At 46.6% G+C, this 14,530-nt stretch overlaps 1 protein-coding gene and 1 long non-coding RNA gene across 6 annotated transcripts in view; one reads left to right on the top strand and one right to left on the bottom strand.

The window, feature by feature from the left end:
• The window catches only part of LOC130282191 (uncharacterized), a 311,154-nt gene extending 297,286 nt beyond the window's left edge, over positions 1 to 13,868 (bottom strand). The window contains exons 1-2 of the long non-coding RNA XR_008846271.1: positions 13,811 to 13,868; positions 11,798 to 11,900 (exon numbers count right to left, since the gene is read on the bottom strand). This is a non-coding gene — a long non-coding RNA (uncharacterized LOC130282191). The remainder of the gene's footprint in view (positions 1 to 11,797; positions 11,901 to 13,810) is intronic.
• Positions 1 to 14,530, top strand: part of HTR7 (5-hydroxytryptamine receptor 7) — a 219,953-nt gene that overhangs the window by 142,320 nt on the left and 63,103 nt on the right. The gene's annotated exons all lie outside the window — the stretch shown is intronic.

The raw sequence follows: 14,530 nt of genomic DNA, 5'->3' as shown, positions 1-14,530 counted from the left end.
CTCAGGATCTGCAGGAAATTTTATTTTGGCCTCTCTCGTCAACAGGTTCAACATCCCGGTGACCAGTCTCGCCAGACCCCTCTACATCAATTGTGTAAATAATGAAAGATTGGACTGTACCATACGTTTCCGCACGGAGCCCCTTCTTATGAGCATCGGATCTCATCATGAGAGGATTGAACTTTTGGTCCTCCCCAATTGCACCTCGGAAATTCTCCTTGGACTTCCCTGGCTTCAACTTCATTCCCCTACCCTGGATTGGTCCACTGGGGAGATCAAGAGTTGGGGGTCCTCTTGTTCCAAGAACTGTCTAAAACCGGTTCCCAGTAACCCTTGCCGTAACTCTGTGGTTCCTCCAGTAACCGGTCTCCCTAAGGCCTATATGGACTTCGCGGATGTTTTCTGCAAAAAACAAGCTGAGACTCTACCTCCTCACAGGCCTTATGATTGCCCTATCGACCTCCTCCCGGGCACTACTCCACCCCGGGGCAGAATTTATCCTCTCTCTGCCCCAGAGACTCTTGCCATGTCCGAATACGTCCAGGAGAATCTAAAAAAGGGCTTTATCCGTAAATCCTCCTCTCCTGCCGGAGCCGGATTTTTCTTTGTGTCCAAAAAAGATGGCTCCCTACGTCCTTGCATTGACTACCGCGGTCTTAATAAAATCACGGTTAAGAACCGCTACCCCTTACCCCTCATCTCTGAACTCTTTGATCGCCTCCAAGGTGCCCACATCTTCACTAAATTGGACTTAAGAGGCGCCTATAACCTCATCCGCATCAGAGAGGGGGACGAGTGGAAAACGGCATTTAACACCAGAGATGGACACTTTGAGTATCTGGTCATGCCCTTTGGACTGTGCAACGCCCCTGCCGTCTTCCAAGACTTTGTCAATGAAATTTTTCGTGATCTGTTATACTCCTGTGTTGTTGTATATCTGGACGATATCCTAATTTTTTCTGCCAATCTAGAAGAACACCGCCAGCATGTCCGTATGGTTCTTCAGAGACTTCGTGACAACCAACTCTATGCCAAAATTGAGAAATGTCTGTTTGAATGCCAATCTCTTCCTTTTCTAGGATATTTGGTCTCTGGCCAGGGACTACAGATGGATCCAGACAAACTCTCTGCCGTCTTAGATTGGCCACGCCCCTCCGGACTCCGTGCTATCCAACGCTTTTTGGGGTTCGCCAATTATTACAGGCAATTTATTCCACATTTTTCTACCATTGTGGCTCCTATCGTGGCTTTAACCAAAAAAAATGCTGATCCCAAGTCCTGGCCTCCTCAAGCAGAAGAGGCCTTTAAACGACTCAAGTCTGCCTTTTCTTCGGCTCCCGTCCTCTCCAGACCTGACCCTTCCAAACCCTTCCTATTGGAGGTTGATGCCTCCTCAGTGGGAGCTGGAGCTGTTCTTCTACAAAAAAATTCTTCCGGGCATGCTGTCACTTGTGGTTTTTTCTCTAGGACCTTCTCTCCAGCGGAGAGGAACTACTCCATCGGGGATCGAGAGCTTCTAGCCATTAAATTAGCACTTGAGGAATGGAGGCATCTGCTGGAGGGATCAAGTTCTCCTGTTATTATCTACACCGACCACAAGAACCTCTCCTACCTCCAGTCTGCCCAACGGCTGAATCCTCGCCAGGCCCGGTGGTCTCTGTTCTTTGCCCGATTTAATTTTGAGATTCACTTTCGTCCTGCCGATAAGAACATTAGGGCCGATGCTCTCTCTCGTTCCTCGGATGCCTCAGAAGTTGAACTCTCTCCGCAACACATCATTCCACCTGACTGCCTGATCTCCACTTCTCCTGCCTCCATCAGGCAGACTCCTCCAGGAAAGACCTTTGTTTCTCCTCGCCAACGCCTCGGAATCCTCAAATGGGGTCACTCCTCCCATCTCGCAGGTCATGCGGGTATCAAGAAATCTGTGCAACTCATCTCCCGCTTCTATTGGTGGCCGACTCTGGAGACGGATGTTGTGGACTTTGTGCGAGCCTGCACTATCTGTGCCCGGGATAAGACTCCTCGCCAGAAGCCCGCTGGTTTTCTTCATCCTCTGCCTGTCCCCGAACAGCCTTGGTCTCTGATTGGTATGGATTTTATTACTGATTTACCCCCTTCCCGTGGCAACACTGTTATTTGGGTGGTCGTTGATCGATTCTCCAAAATGGCACATTTCATCCCTCTTCCTGGTCTTCCTTCTGCGCCTCAGTTGGCTAAACAATTTTTTGTACACATTTTTCGTCTTCACGGGTTGCCTACGCAGATTGTCTCGGATAGAGGCGTCCAATTCGTGTCTAAATTCTGGAGGGCTCTCTGTAAACAACTCAAGATTAAATTAAATTTTTCTTCTGCATATCATCCCCAGTCCAATGGACAAGTAGAAAGGATTAACCAGATCTTGGGTGATTATTTGCGACATTTTGTTTCCTCCCGCCAGGATGACTGGGCAGATCTCCTCCCATGGGCCGAATTCTCGTATAACTTCAGGGTCTCTGAGTCTTCCTCCAAATCCCCATTTTTCGTGGTGTACGGCCGTCACCCTCTTCCCCCCCTCCCTACTCCCTTGCCCTCTGGTCTGCCCGCTGTGGATGAAATTTCTCGTGACCTTTCCATCATATGGAGAGAGACCCAAAATTCTCTCTTACAGGCTTCATCACGCATGAAGAAGTTCGCGGATAAGAAAAGAAGAGCTCCCCCCGTTTTTTCCCCTGGAGACAAGGTATGGCTCTCCGCTAAATATGTCCGCTTCCGTGTCCCTAGCTACAAGTTGGGACCACGCTATCTTGGTCCTTTCAAAATTTTGTGTCAAATTAATCCTGTCTCTTATAAACTTCTTCTTCCTCCCTCTCTTCGTATCCCTAATGCCTTTCACGTCTCTCTTCTCAAACCACTCATCCTCAACCGTTTTTCTCCCAAATCTGTTCCTCCCACTCCTGTTTCTGGCTCCTCGGACATTTTCTCGGTCAAAGAAATTTTAGCTGCCAAAAAGGTCAGAGGGAAAAATTTTTTTTTAGTGGACTGGGAGGGTTGTGGTCCTGAAGAGAGATCCTGGGAACCTGAGGACAACATCCTAGACAAAAGTCTGCTCCTCAGGTTCTCAGGCTCTAAGAAGAGGGGGAGACCCAAGGGGGGGGGTACTGTTACGCCGAGCGCTCCGGGTCCCCGCTCCTCCCCGGAGCGCTCGCTTCACTCTCCCCGCGGCAGCGCTCCGGTCACGTCCTCTGACCCGGGGCGCTGCGATTCCGCTGCCAGCCGGGATGCGATTCGCGATGCGGGTAGCGCCCGCTCGCGATGCGCACCCCGGCTCCCCTACCTGACTCGCTCTCCGTCTGTTCTGTCCCGGCGCGCGCGGCCCCGCTCCCTAGGGCGCGCGCGCGCCGGGTCTCTGCGATTTAAAGGGCCACTGCGCCGCTGATTGGCGCAGTGGTCCCAATTAGTGTGTTCACCTGTGCACTTCCCTATATCACCTCACTTCCCCTGCACTCCCTTGCCGGATCTTGTTGCCTTAGTGCCAGTGAAAGCGTTCCTTGTGTGTTCCTTGCCTGTGTTTCCAGACCTTCTGCCGTTGCCCCTGACTACGATCCTTGCTGCCTGCCCCGACCTTCTGCTACGTCCGACCTTGCTTTTGCCTACTCCCTTGTACCGCGCCTATCTTCAGCAGCCAGAGAGGTGAGCCGTTGCTAGTGGATACGACCTGGTCACTACCGCCGCAGCAAGACCATCCCGCTTTGCGGCGGGCTCTGGTGAAAACCAGTAGTGGCTTAGAACCGGTCCACTAGCACGGTCCACGCCAATCCCTCTCTGGCACAGAGGATCCACTACCTGCCAGCCGGCATCGTGACAGGTATGCTACGCCAGTGATTCCCAAACAGGGTGCCTCCAGCTGCTGCAAAAATCCCAGCATGTCTGGACAGTCAGTGGCTTTCATTTCATTTTTGTTGGGAGGGACAGTGTAAGGGTGTGTATATGTAATGTTTTACCCTTTATTATGTGTTAGTGTAGTGTAGTGTTTTTAGGGTACATTTGCACTGGCGGTTGTTTACGGTGAGTTTCCCCACTAGGAGTTTGCACTGCGGTGGAAAATTTGCCGAAGCTCAAACTGGAAGCAGGAAACCCTCTGTAAACCCTCCCTTGTGAATGTACCCTGTACATTCAAATGGGGGGGGGGGGGGGGGGGCACACCTCCAGCTGTTTCAAAACTACAACTCCCAGCATGTACTGACAGACCATGCATGCTGGAAGTTGTACTTTTGCAACAGCTGGAGGCACACTGGTTGGATAACATTCAGTATGTACTGATCGCGGAAGGGCATGCTGGGAGATGTAGTTATGCAACAGCTGGAGGTACGCAACTACAACTCACAGCATGCTGAGACAGCTGTTTGGGCATGCTGGGAGTTGTAGTTTTGCAAGATCTGAAGGGCCACGGTTTAGAAACAACTGCACAGTGATCTCCAAACTGTGGCCTTCCAGATGTTGCAAGACTACAAATCCCAGCATGCACTGACAGACTGTGCATGCTGGGAGATGTAGTTATTCAACAGCTGGATGTATGCAACTACAACTCCCAGCATGCCAAGACAGCTGATTGCTCTTTGGGCATGCTGGGATTTGCAGTTTTGTAATATCTTGAGGGCTACAGTTTAGAGACCACTGCACAGGGATTTCCAAACTGTCCCCCTCCAGATGTCGCAAAACTACAGATCCCAGCATGCCCAGACAGCAAACTGCACAGTGATCTCCAAACTGTGGTCCTCCAGCTGTTGCAAAACTGCAAATCCCAGCATGCCCACACAGCAAACAGCTGTCTGGTTATGCTGGGAGTTGTAATTTTGCAACATCTGGAGTGCTACAGTTTAGAGACCACTATATAGTGGTTTCAAACTGTAGCCTTCCAGATGTTGCTAGGCAACTCAACGGCTTCCATAGGATCCAGGGAGCCGCAACGCCGTCCTCTTCTGCCGCCGATCGTCGCCTTTGCCGCCGCCAATGGGTAAGTCGATCTCCAGCGTCTGTCCTCCTCGGTTTCCCCATCTGCCCTGCCTATTGGGGGTGGGCAGAACCGGGAAACCAAAAGTTAACCCCCTCGCCCCGATCTGCTATTGGTCGTCGCTTCTAGACGACCAATAGCAGGGATAGCAGGGGTGGCACCCCTGCCACCTCACTCATATCCCTTCAGGGAGATCGTGGGTGTCTTGGACAACCCCAATCCCCCTTATTTTCCGGGTAACCGGGTCACCGTAGACCCGTATGACCCGGAATAGCCTGAATTCACGGGTGTGAATTCATCGGCAATTTGCAGCGATCGCCAACATGGGGGGTCTCAGGATGAATTCAGAATGATTTCAGCAGTCATCCCGGTCCAATAACCGTCCGGCGAGCGGCGGTGATCGGAAATGCGGAGGGCGTACAGGTACGCCCTCCGTCCTTAAGTGATGGGACGCAAGGCCGTATCCATACGCCCTCCATCCCCAACGGGTTAAGAGTCTCCTCTGTCCTCCAATCTTTACCTGTATTAATGGCACCTGTTTGAACTTGTTATCAGTATAAAAGACACCTGTCCACAACCTCAAACAGTCACACTCCAAACTGCACTATGGCCAAGACCAAAGAGCTGTCGAAGGACACCAGAAACAAAATTGTAGACCTGCACCAGGCTGGGAAGACTGAATCTGCAATAGGCAAGCAACTTGATGTGAAGAAAACAACTGTGGGAACAATTATTAGAAAATGGAAGACATACAAGACCACTGATAATCTCCCTCGATCTGGGGCTCCACGCAAGATCTCACCCCGTGGTGCCAAAATGATCACGGGAACGGAAAGCAAAGATCCCAGAACCACACGGGGGGGGGGCCTAGTAAATGACCTGCAGAGAGGTGGGACCAAAGTAACAAAGGCTACCATCAGTAACACACTACGCCGCCAGGGACTCAAATCATGCAGTGCCAGACGTGTCCCCCTGCTTAAGCCAGTACATGTCTGGGCCCATCTGAAGTTTGCTAAAGAGCATTTGGATGATCCAGAAGAGTATTGGGAGAATGTCATATGGTCAGGTGAAACCAAAGTAGAACTTTTTGGTAAAAACTCAACCAGTCGTGTTTTGAGGAGAAAGAATGCTGAGTGGCATCCAAAGAACACCATACCTACTGTGAAGCATGGGGGTGGAAACATCATGCTTTGGGGCTGTTTTTCTGCTAAGGGACCAGGACGACTGATCCATGTAAAGGAAAGAATGAATGGGGCCATGTATCATGAGATTTTGAGTGAAAACCTCCTTCCATCAGCAAGGGCTTGAAGATGAAGTGTGGCTGGGTCTTTCAGCATGACTATGATCCCAAACACACACAAAGGAGTGGCTTCATAAGAAGCATTTCAAAGTCCTTTAGTGACCTAGCCAGTCTCCAGATCTCAACCCCATAGAAAACCTTTGGTGGGAGTTGAAGTCCTTGTTGATCAGCGACAGCCCCAAAACACCACTGCTCTAGAGGAGATCTGCATGGAGGAATGGGCCAAAATACCAGCAACAGTGTGCAAAAACCTTGTGAAGACTTACAGAAAATGTTTGACCTCTGTCATTGCTAACAAAGGGTATATAACAAAGTATTGAGATTAACTTTTGTTATTAAAGGGGCACTCCCATGGAAAACTTTTTTTTTAATCAACTGGTGCCAGAAAGGTAAACAGATTTGTAAATTACTTCTATTAAAAAATCTTAATCCTTCCAGTACTTTTTAGGGGCTGTATACTAAAGAGAAATTAAAAAAATAAATGCATTTCCTCCCATGTCATGACCACAGTGCTCTCTGCTGGCCTCTGCTGTCCATTTTAGGAACTGTCCAGAGCAGCATATGTTTGCTATGGGGATTTTCTCCTGCTCTGGACAGTTCCTAAAATGGACAGCAGAGGTCAGCAGAGAGCACCGTGGTCATGACATCAGAGGAAATGCATTTCTTTTTGGATTTCTCTTTTTGGATTTCTCATATATAGCCCCTAAAAAGTGCTGGAAGGATTAAGATTTTTTAATTGAAGGGATTTACAAATCTGTTTAACTTTCTGGCACAAGTTGATTTAAAAAAAAAGTTTTCCACGTAAGTACCCCTTTAACCAAATACTTATTTTCCACCATAATTTGCAAATAAATTCTTCAAGAATCAGAAAATGTGATTTTATGGATTTTTTTCTCATTATGTCTCCCATAGTTGAGGTATACCTATGATGAAAATGACAGACCTCTCTCATCTTTTTAAGTGGGAGAACTTGCACAATTGGTGGCTTGCACACTTTTTTGCCCAACTGTGTGTGTATATATATATATATATATATATATATATAGTGTCAGTGGGGTGCAATGCAGGGTAGCTGTTATAACCCTAGGGACAGATGTTATTAACCCCTTCTTGTCGTGACACAGGCTTGGTTTAGCCTTAACCACCCAAAGGTAATACCGCCGGTTCTGGGCTAGGCCCAGGGGAAATTAAGACACCAACGCCAAGTTACGGACAACGGTAGACAGATGACACAGTCTATGCAGTACAGACTATATCCCAAGGAGGTCACCAGTGACACAGGGGGACCTTGCAGGCTTGCTGGGACTTGCAGTATGTAGATACACTTTAGTGCAGGCCACGGTGACTATATAGAAGACTTGACTTGACTGACTTGACAATTGACATGAAGATGACTTTGAGCTTACTTGAGCTGATTTTGTGGCTGCAGACTTTAGGCTGGAGGCATTCAATGCTCTGGACACACACACTGAGATGACTGCACTGGACCTCAGCAGGAATAGCAATGAGCTAAGAGAAAGATTGTAGCTCCACCCCTGGTTTTATGGGGAGCTTAGCAAGGAGCCTATAGGTCACTTGGGGGGGGGGGGGCACCTGGTCACTAGTTCCTCTTGGGTAACAATCACATGGTATAATATTTAAAGCAACAGTACAATAGTAATACAAACATATATACAATAGGAGTTACACTGTAGGGGGGCCCTGGAGACATGGAGAAGAAATGTACGGAGACACACCATCCCGTACTGTGCAACTACATATATTCATCGCTCTGCAACAAAAGCAACAAAGACCACCTTGCCTGGTCCTCTGCTATGCTACAGCAATCAATTTGTGTCCCCTTTTTCCTGCTTTTGAAAGCAATATCTGCCCAGTCAGCCAATGACTCAGCTGAACAGGTATCTGCCCACACAAAACATCATTGAGAAAAGGGAGAAGAGGGCTGCAGTTGGGACTAGACAGAGACAGAATGGGAACCATGTGGAACGGATGGGGGGGGGGGGCGTAGTGTGTTTGCGTATATGATCTCAGTTGGTTTTTTTACTGCACATGGAGGCAAATCCCTAAAAATATGTTTGCCCCAAAACTCCTTTAAAGCATTACTGATCAAAGGCACAAGAGGGAAGAGCTGCTTCTCTTCCTATCCCAATGCAGGAAATGTGCTCTATGGACTTTTATGAAGCTGATCTCTGCAACTCTGGAACTCTGGAACTTTAGAGCAGTGGTTCTCAAATTTTTGCGCGACTGTACCCCCAAAGGGTGAAAGTATGTCTGTCGGAACCCCTCTCGCGTAAGTTTGCACAGAACTTTTGGGTGAGGGGTACCCGTGGACAAAATAAGTCATAAAATTACTTATTTTTATATAGGCACAAAGGGATCAGAGGGAAGGGAAAATAATAGCACAAGGGGATTAACATGGAGGGGGGATAATCATCACCCCCCCCCCTCTCCATATTAATCCCCTTGTGCCATTATTCCCCCCTCCCACTGATTACCTTTTGCCATTATCTCCCCCCTTACATCTTGATCCCCTTTATACAATAAGATCCCTCCCTCCCATACACTTAGTTTTCACACTTCATTTTTAACATTACCCGGCCTGTATATCTCTGTATATCCTGTTCGGTGGGGCCGCACTGAAGGGTGATTTCCTCCTGCGCTGTGCGGCACCTCTAGACCTCAACCAATCAAAACTATTGATGTGCCTCTATGACGCCAGATGTTTATTTATTTTTTAATAATATTAACATTTTAAGTAAAAGTATAATACAACAAAACAGCTGATCTTTTATAGCTACATACTAAAATGTGATTATTTTTTTAGCTGTAATATTGTGCAATCTGTCAGACAGTGGAATGTCTGCACGGAAAATTTCCATATGGACATTCTACCGACAGTGGAACACTGGCATGTTCTACGAGCGCTCGAAAATTACTATTCTTTCAGCTGATGACGGAACCAGGAAATTCCGTTGTGTGCACAGTGCAACAGAATCCCATTGAAATCAATTGAACTCTGCTGCAGCAGAATGTCTGTGTGGAATTGTCATCACTGGGGCCATTCTACAGAAGAAGGAAAAGACAAAGTGGAAGCTCCCAAAAGCTACTTTTAAGTTTGTTTTGTTTTTTGACCCCTTAAGGACCACGGGTTTTTTCATTTTTTCACTTTTATTTTTTCCTCCTCAGCTTTTAAAAATCATAACCTTTCAATTTTGCACCTAAAAATCCATATGATGGCTTATTTTTTGCGCCTTGCACCACCAATTCTACTTTGCAGTGACATCAGTCATTTTACCCAAAAATTTACGGCGAAACGGGAAAAAAATCATTTTGCGACGAAATTGAAGAAAAAACGCCATTTTGTAACTTTTGGGGGCTTCCGTTTCTACGCAGTACATTTTTCGGCAAAAGTGACACCTTATCTTTATTCTGTAGGTCCATACAGTTGAATTGATACCCTACTTATATAGGTTTAATTTTGTCGTACTTCTGTAAAAAAACCATAACTAAATGCAGAAAAATGTATACGCTTAAAATTGTCATCTTCTGACTCCTATAACTTTTTTATTTTTCCACATATGGGGCGGCATGAGGGCTCATTTTTTGCGCCATGATCTGAATTTTTTAGATTATTGTATTGATCGGACTTTTTAATCGCTTTTTATTCATTTTCTCATGAAATAAAAAGCAACAAAAAATACGTTATTTTGGACTTTGGAATTTTTTTGCGCATACGCCATTGATTGTGCGGTTTAATTAATGATATATTTTTATAGTTCGGACATTTACGCACGCGGCGATACCACATATGTTTATATTTATTTTTATTTACATGGTGTTTTTTTTTTATGGGAAAAGGGGGGTGATTTAAACTTTTATTAAGGAAAGGGTTAAATCACATTTATTAACTTTTTTTTTTAACATTTTTTTTTTGCAGTGTTATAGCTCCCATAGGGACCTATAACACTGCACACACTGATCTTTTACCCTGATCCCTGCAAAGCCATAGTTTGCAGTGATCCGGGTTATCGGTGATCGATTGCTCAAGCCTGAATCTCAGGCTTGGAGCAATCAATCGCCGAGGGGACACGCCGGAGGTAGGTAAGAGGACCTCCGCTCGTGTCCCAGCTGATCGGGACACCGCATTTTCACTGGGGTGGTCCCGATCAGCCCCGCTTAGCAGCCGGGAAGGTTTTACTTTCGGTTTAGACGCGGCGTTCAACTTTGAACACCGCGTCTAAAGGGTTAATAGCACGCGGCACCGCGATCGCTGCCGCACACTATTAGCCCCGGGTCCCAGCATCAGATACATGCCAGGACCGACCCGATATGATGCGGCATCACCGCGTGACCCCGCGTTATATTGCGGGAGCCGGCCAAGGACTTAAATATACGTCCTTGGTTGTTAAGCGGTTAATCTAGTATCAAAGGTATGAATAATCTAAAAGATTTTTAGATAAAATTTCAATTACATTATTTATCATTTATAAAACCAAAGTTATCTCTTTTAACTTGTCTAAAACGAAGCTTCTTTTTAGATAAATTGCAAATAAAGAATTTAATAGTCTATCTTTTAGTGGTTTAGGTATAACATTCTGTACTGATTTATTCCTTCATATATCTTGATATATGATATACTGTACCTTCATGTTTCTGTTACACAGCTCTGAATCTGCATGATAGGCATAGAGAAAAAAAATTAAAAGGTCTTATCCCCAAATGGCATTTTGGAGAATCATGAATATTGGCTCTCATTTACTAAGAGTGTAAGATTATATTTGTTTCAGGTTTAATAATCCATGTGTTTTTTTTTTTTACTATTCTTTGAGTTTATCTGTTTTTTTTTTTTTCTTGGGGGGGGGGGCAATTTTGGTGCATGCTGTATTTTTTGACGCACATAGGAAAAATAATAATTATAAATAGCCTTTCAAATAAGTAATTGTACACACATTTTAACTGGGGAACCTAGGGCCAAGCAAAAACACTTAGAATAGAAACAACCAAAATTCCCAAGCAGGGCTACCATCAGAAATTTCAGGGCCCCTTACACAGCTCAAGGCCTGGGCCCCCCACCCCCCTGACCTGCCCTCAATTTTATTTTACTTTCTAATTATATATTTCTAATTAGATTAGAGCAGAGTGTGGTGCTCTATAACACTGTGCTGCAAAGTATTATACTGTGCCGCACTCTGCTGTAATCTAATATACCCTATTCTGGTTACTATGAAACCACCCTAGCAATTTGCCAATATTCCTACATATTGGGGGAGATTTATCAAAACTTGTGCCAAGGAAAAGTTGCCCAGTTGCCCATAGCAACCAATCAGATCCCTTCTTGCCTTGTTAAAAATGAAAGAAGCAATATGATTGGTTGCTATGGGCAACTGGACAACTTTTCCTTTGCACAGGTTTTGATAAATCTCCCCCATTGACCATATAGAGGTAGATACCAGTGAGCGCTCTGCAGACAGTATAAGTGATCATAGTTACATTTAATGACTCACAGAGGACGTCTTCTCTGTTTGGAGTCATTCACCTTTCCTTTTTCACTATCTGGCCTGGGGCACCATGAAGACTTCTCCTGGCCAAGACTCGTCTCCACAGAACCTGCCAGAGCAGCCAGACAAACATTTTAGGCTCCTTTTTTCAGGACAATGCCCTCTCTTATTACAAACTCCCCATGTGTATTGGCCCAATACATAGTACCTGCTTTGTGCCCCCATCTATCATTTTAGGCCCACATATATAGCTTTAGGCACCCTGTGCCCCCATATATAGCTGTAGGTCCCCTGTGCCCCCATATATAGCTGTAGGCCCCCTGGGCCCCCAAATATAGCTGTAGGCCCCCTGTGCCCCCATATATAGCTGTAGGCCCCTGTGCCCCCATATATAGCTGTAGGCCCCCTGTGCCCCCATATATAGCTGTAGGCCCCTGTGCCCCCATATATAGCTGTAGGCCCCCTGTGCCCCCATATATAGCTGTAGGCCCCCTGAGCCCCCATATATAGCTGTAGGCCCCCTGTGCCCCCGTATATAGCTGTAGGCCCCCTGTGCCCCTATATATAGCTGTAGGCCCCTGTGCCCCCATATATAGCTGTAGGCCCCCTGTGCCCCCATATATAGCTGTAGGCCCCCTGTGCCCCCATATATAGCTGTAGCCCCCCTGTGCCCCCATATATAGCTGTAGGGCCCCTGTGCCCCCATATATAGCTGTAGGCCCCCTGTGCCCCTATATATAGCCGTAGGCCCCCTGTGCCCCCATATGTAGCTGTAGTTCCCCTGTGCCCCCATATATAGCTGTAGGGCCCCTGTGCCCCCATATATAGCTGAAGGCCCCCTGTGCCCCCATATATAGCTGTAGGCCCCCCCTGTGCCCCCATATATAGCTGTAGGCCCCTCTGTGCCCCATATATAGTTGTAGGTGCCTATGCACCCCCATATATAGTTGTAGGCCCCAATGCACCCCCATATATAGCTGTAGGTCCCTATGCACCCCCATATATAGTTGTAGGTCCCTATGCACCCCCATATATTGTTGTAGGTCCCTATGCACCCCCATATATAGTTGTAGGCCCCCTGTGTCCCCCATATATATTGTAGGTCCCCATGTCCCCCCATATATAGTTGTTAGCCCCTATGTGTCCACACAGATATACTGCCTCGAGCTATGTATACAGTATGTCTGTGTACTGCCATGCTTTGGGGCTCCGAACACTGCTCCTACAGTAGGTCCCTGGACCAGAAGAGCAGTGGTCTGAACACTGAAGGTGGCATGTTGGATAATCACCATCCTGGCCAGCTCACTGCTATGCTTCGGGAAGTTCGAAGGTTTGCAGGATTGAGGGGGGCTTTAGGATGGAGAAATCCCTCTCAGTGAAGTGAGAAAAGGAAAATCACATGTAAATAATCCCCCCCCCCTCACATGTATATAATCCCCTCTCACATGTATATAATCCCCCCTCACATGTATATAATCTGTATAATCCCCCCTCACATGTATATAATCTCCTCCTCACATGTATATAATCCCCCATCACATGTATATAATCCCCCCTCACATGTATATAATCCCCCCTCACATGTATATAATCCCCCCTCACATGTATATAATCCCCCCTCACATGTATATAATCACCCTCACATGTATATAATCCCCTCTTCACTTGTATATAACCCCCCTCACATGTATATAATCCCCCCTCACATGTATATAATCCCCCCTCACATGTATATAATCCCCCCCATACATGTATATAATCCTCCCTCACATGTATATAATCCCCCCTCACATGTATATAATCCCCCCTCACATGTATATAATCCCCCTCACATGTATATAATCCCTCCCCCCTCACATGTATATAATCCCCCCTCACATGTATATAACCCCCTAACCCCCCCCCCCCCCCCTCACATGTATACAATCCTCCCCCTCACTTTTATGATGAATGATGATGGGATAGGATAGGAGAGATAAATGCTGTCAGAAGAGGAGAAGATAATATAGAAAATCATACCAGTAAGAAGATAACAGTCAGGAGCTGCCTGCAGGCTGTACACACCAACACAGGAAGCGGCACATCCCCCTCTGCTCCGCTCCTCTCTATCAGTATGAAGTGACGTCACGTCTATTCTCCCAGGCAGCCTCTGCGCTGCTCTTAAAGGGCCGGAGCGGTTCCTTGGAGTGGATGAATGAATGACAGGAAAATCGCCGGTATGTGCAGCAGCGACGCCCCGCAGGCTTCCGGAGAGTGACAGCATGTGTGTGCGGGCCCCCAGCTGTCAGTGGGGGACATTCACTCACTGACAAGCTCAAAAAAAAAAAAAAAAGGTCCAGGGCCGGTTAGGCCTCCCTGAGGCTCCAGGCCCCTTAGAAGTGTATGGGTTGTACCCCCCTGATGGCGGCCCTGTTCCCAACGGTCAGAAATGAAGGGATTGGGTAAAATTTTCCCCACAGAATTCTTTTTTAGTCGGAAACATATGTAGGTAAATACACATGTAGGTTTCTTATGCAAATTTGTTGCCACACAACTTTTGTTGGGTTTCATTTAATTTTGGTTGGTTTGGGTTTTTTGGCGCATTATGTTTTATGCTGGTGCACAATTGTGCAAACATATCGCAAACAGCGTGCACAAAAAAAAAACTGTTGGAAAGAGCTTAGTAAATGAAGGCCATTGTGTTACAATGTACTAAAAAGTATGCAACAAATGCCACCAATTTTTGTTATCATATTATTT

The sequence above is a fragment of the Hyla sarda genome, chromosome 7 (genome assembly GCF_029499605.1).
Source record: "Hyla sarda isolate aHylSar1 chromosome 7, aHylSar1.hap1, whole genome shotgun sequence".
In the NCBI taxonomy this organism is placed as follows: domain Eukaryota; kingdom Metazoa; phylum Chordata; class Amphibia; order Anura; family Hylidae; genus Hyla; species Hyla sarda.
Note: the sequence above shows the minus strand (reverse complement) of the source record. Positions and strands in the feature narration are given on the sequence as shown.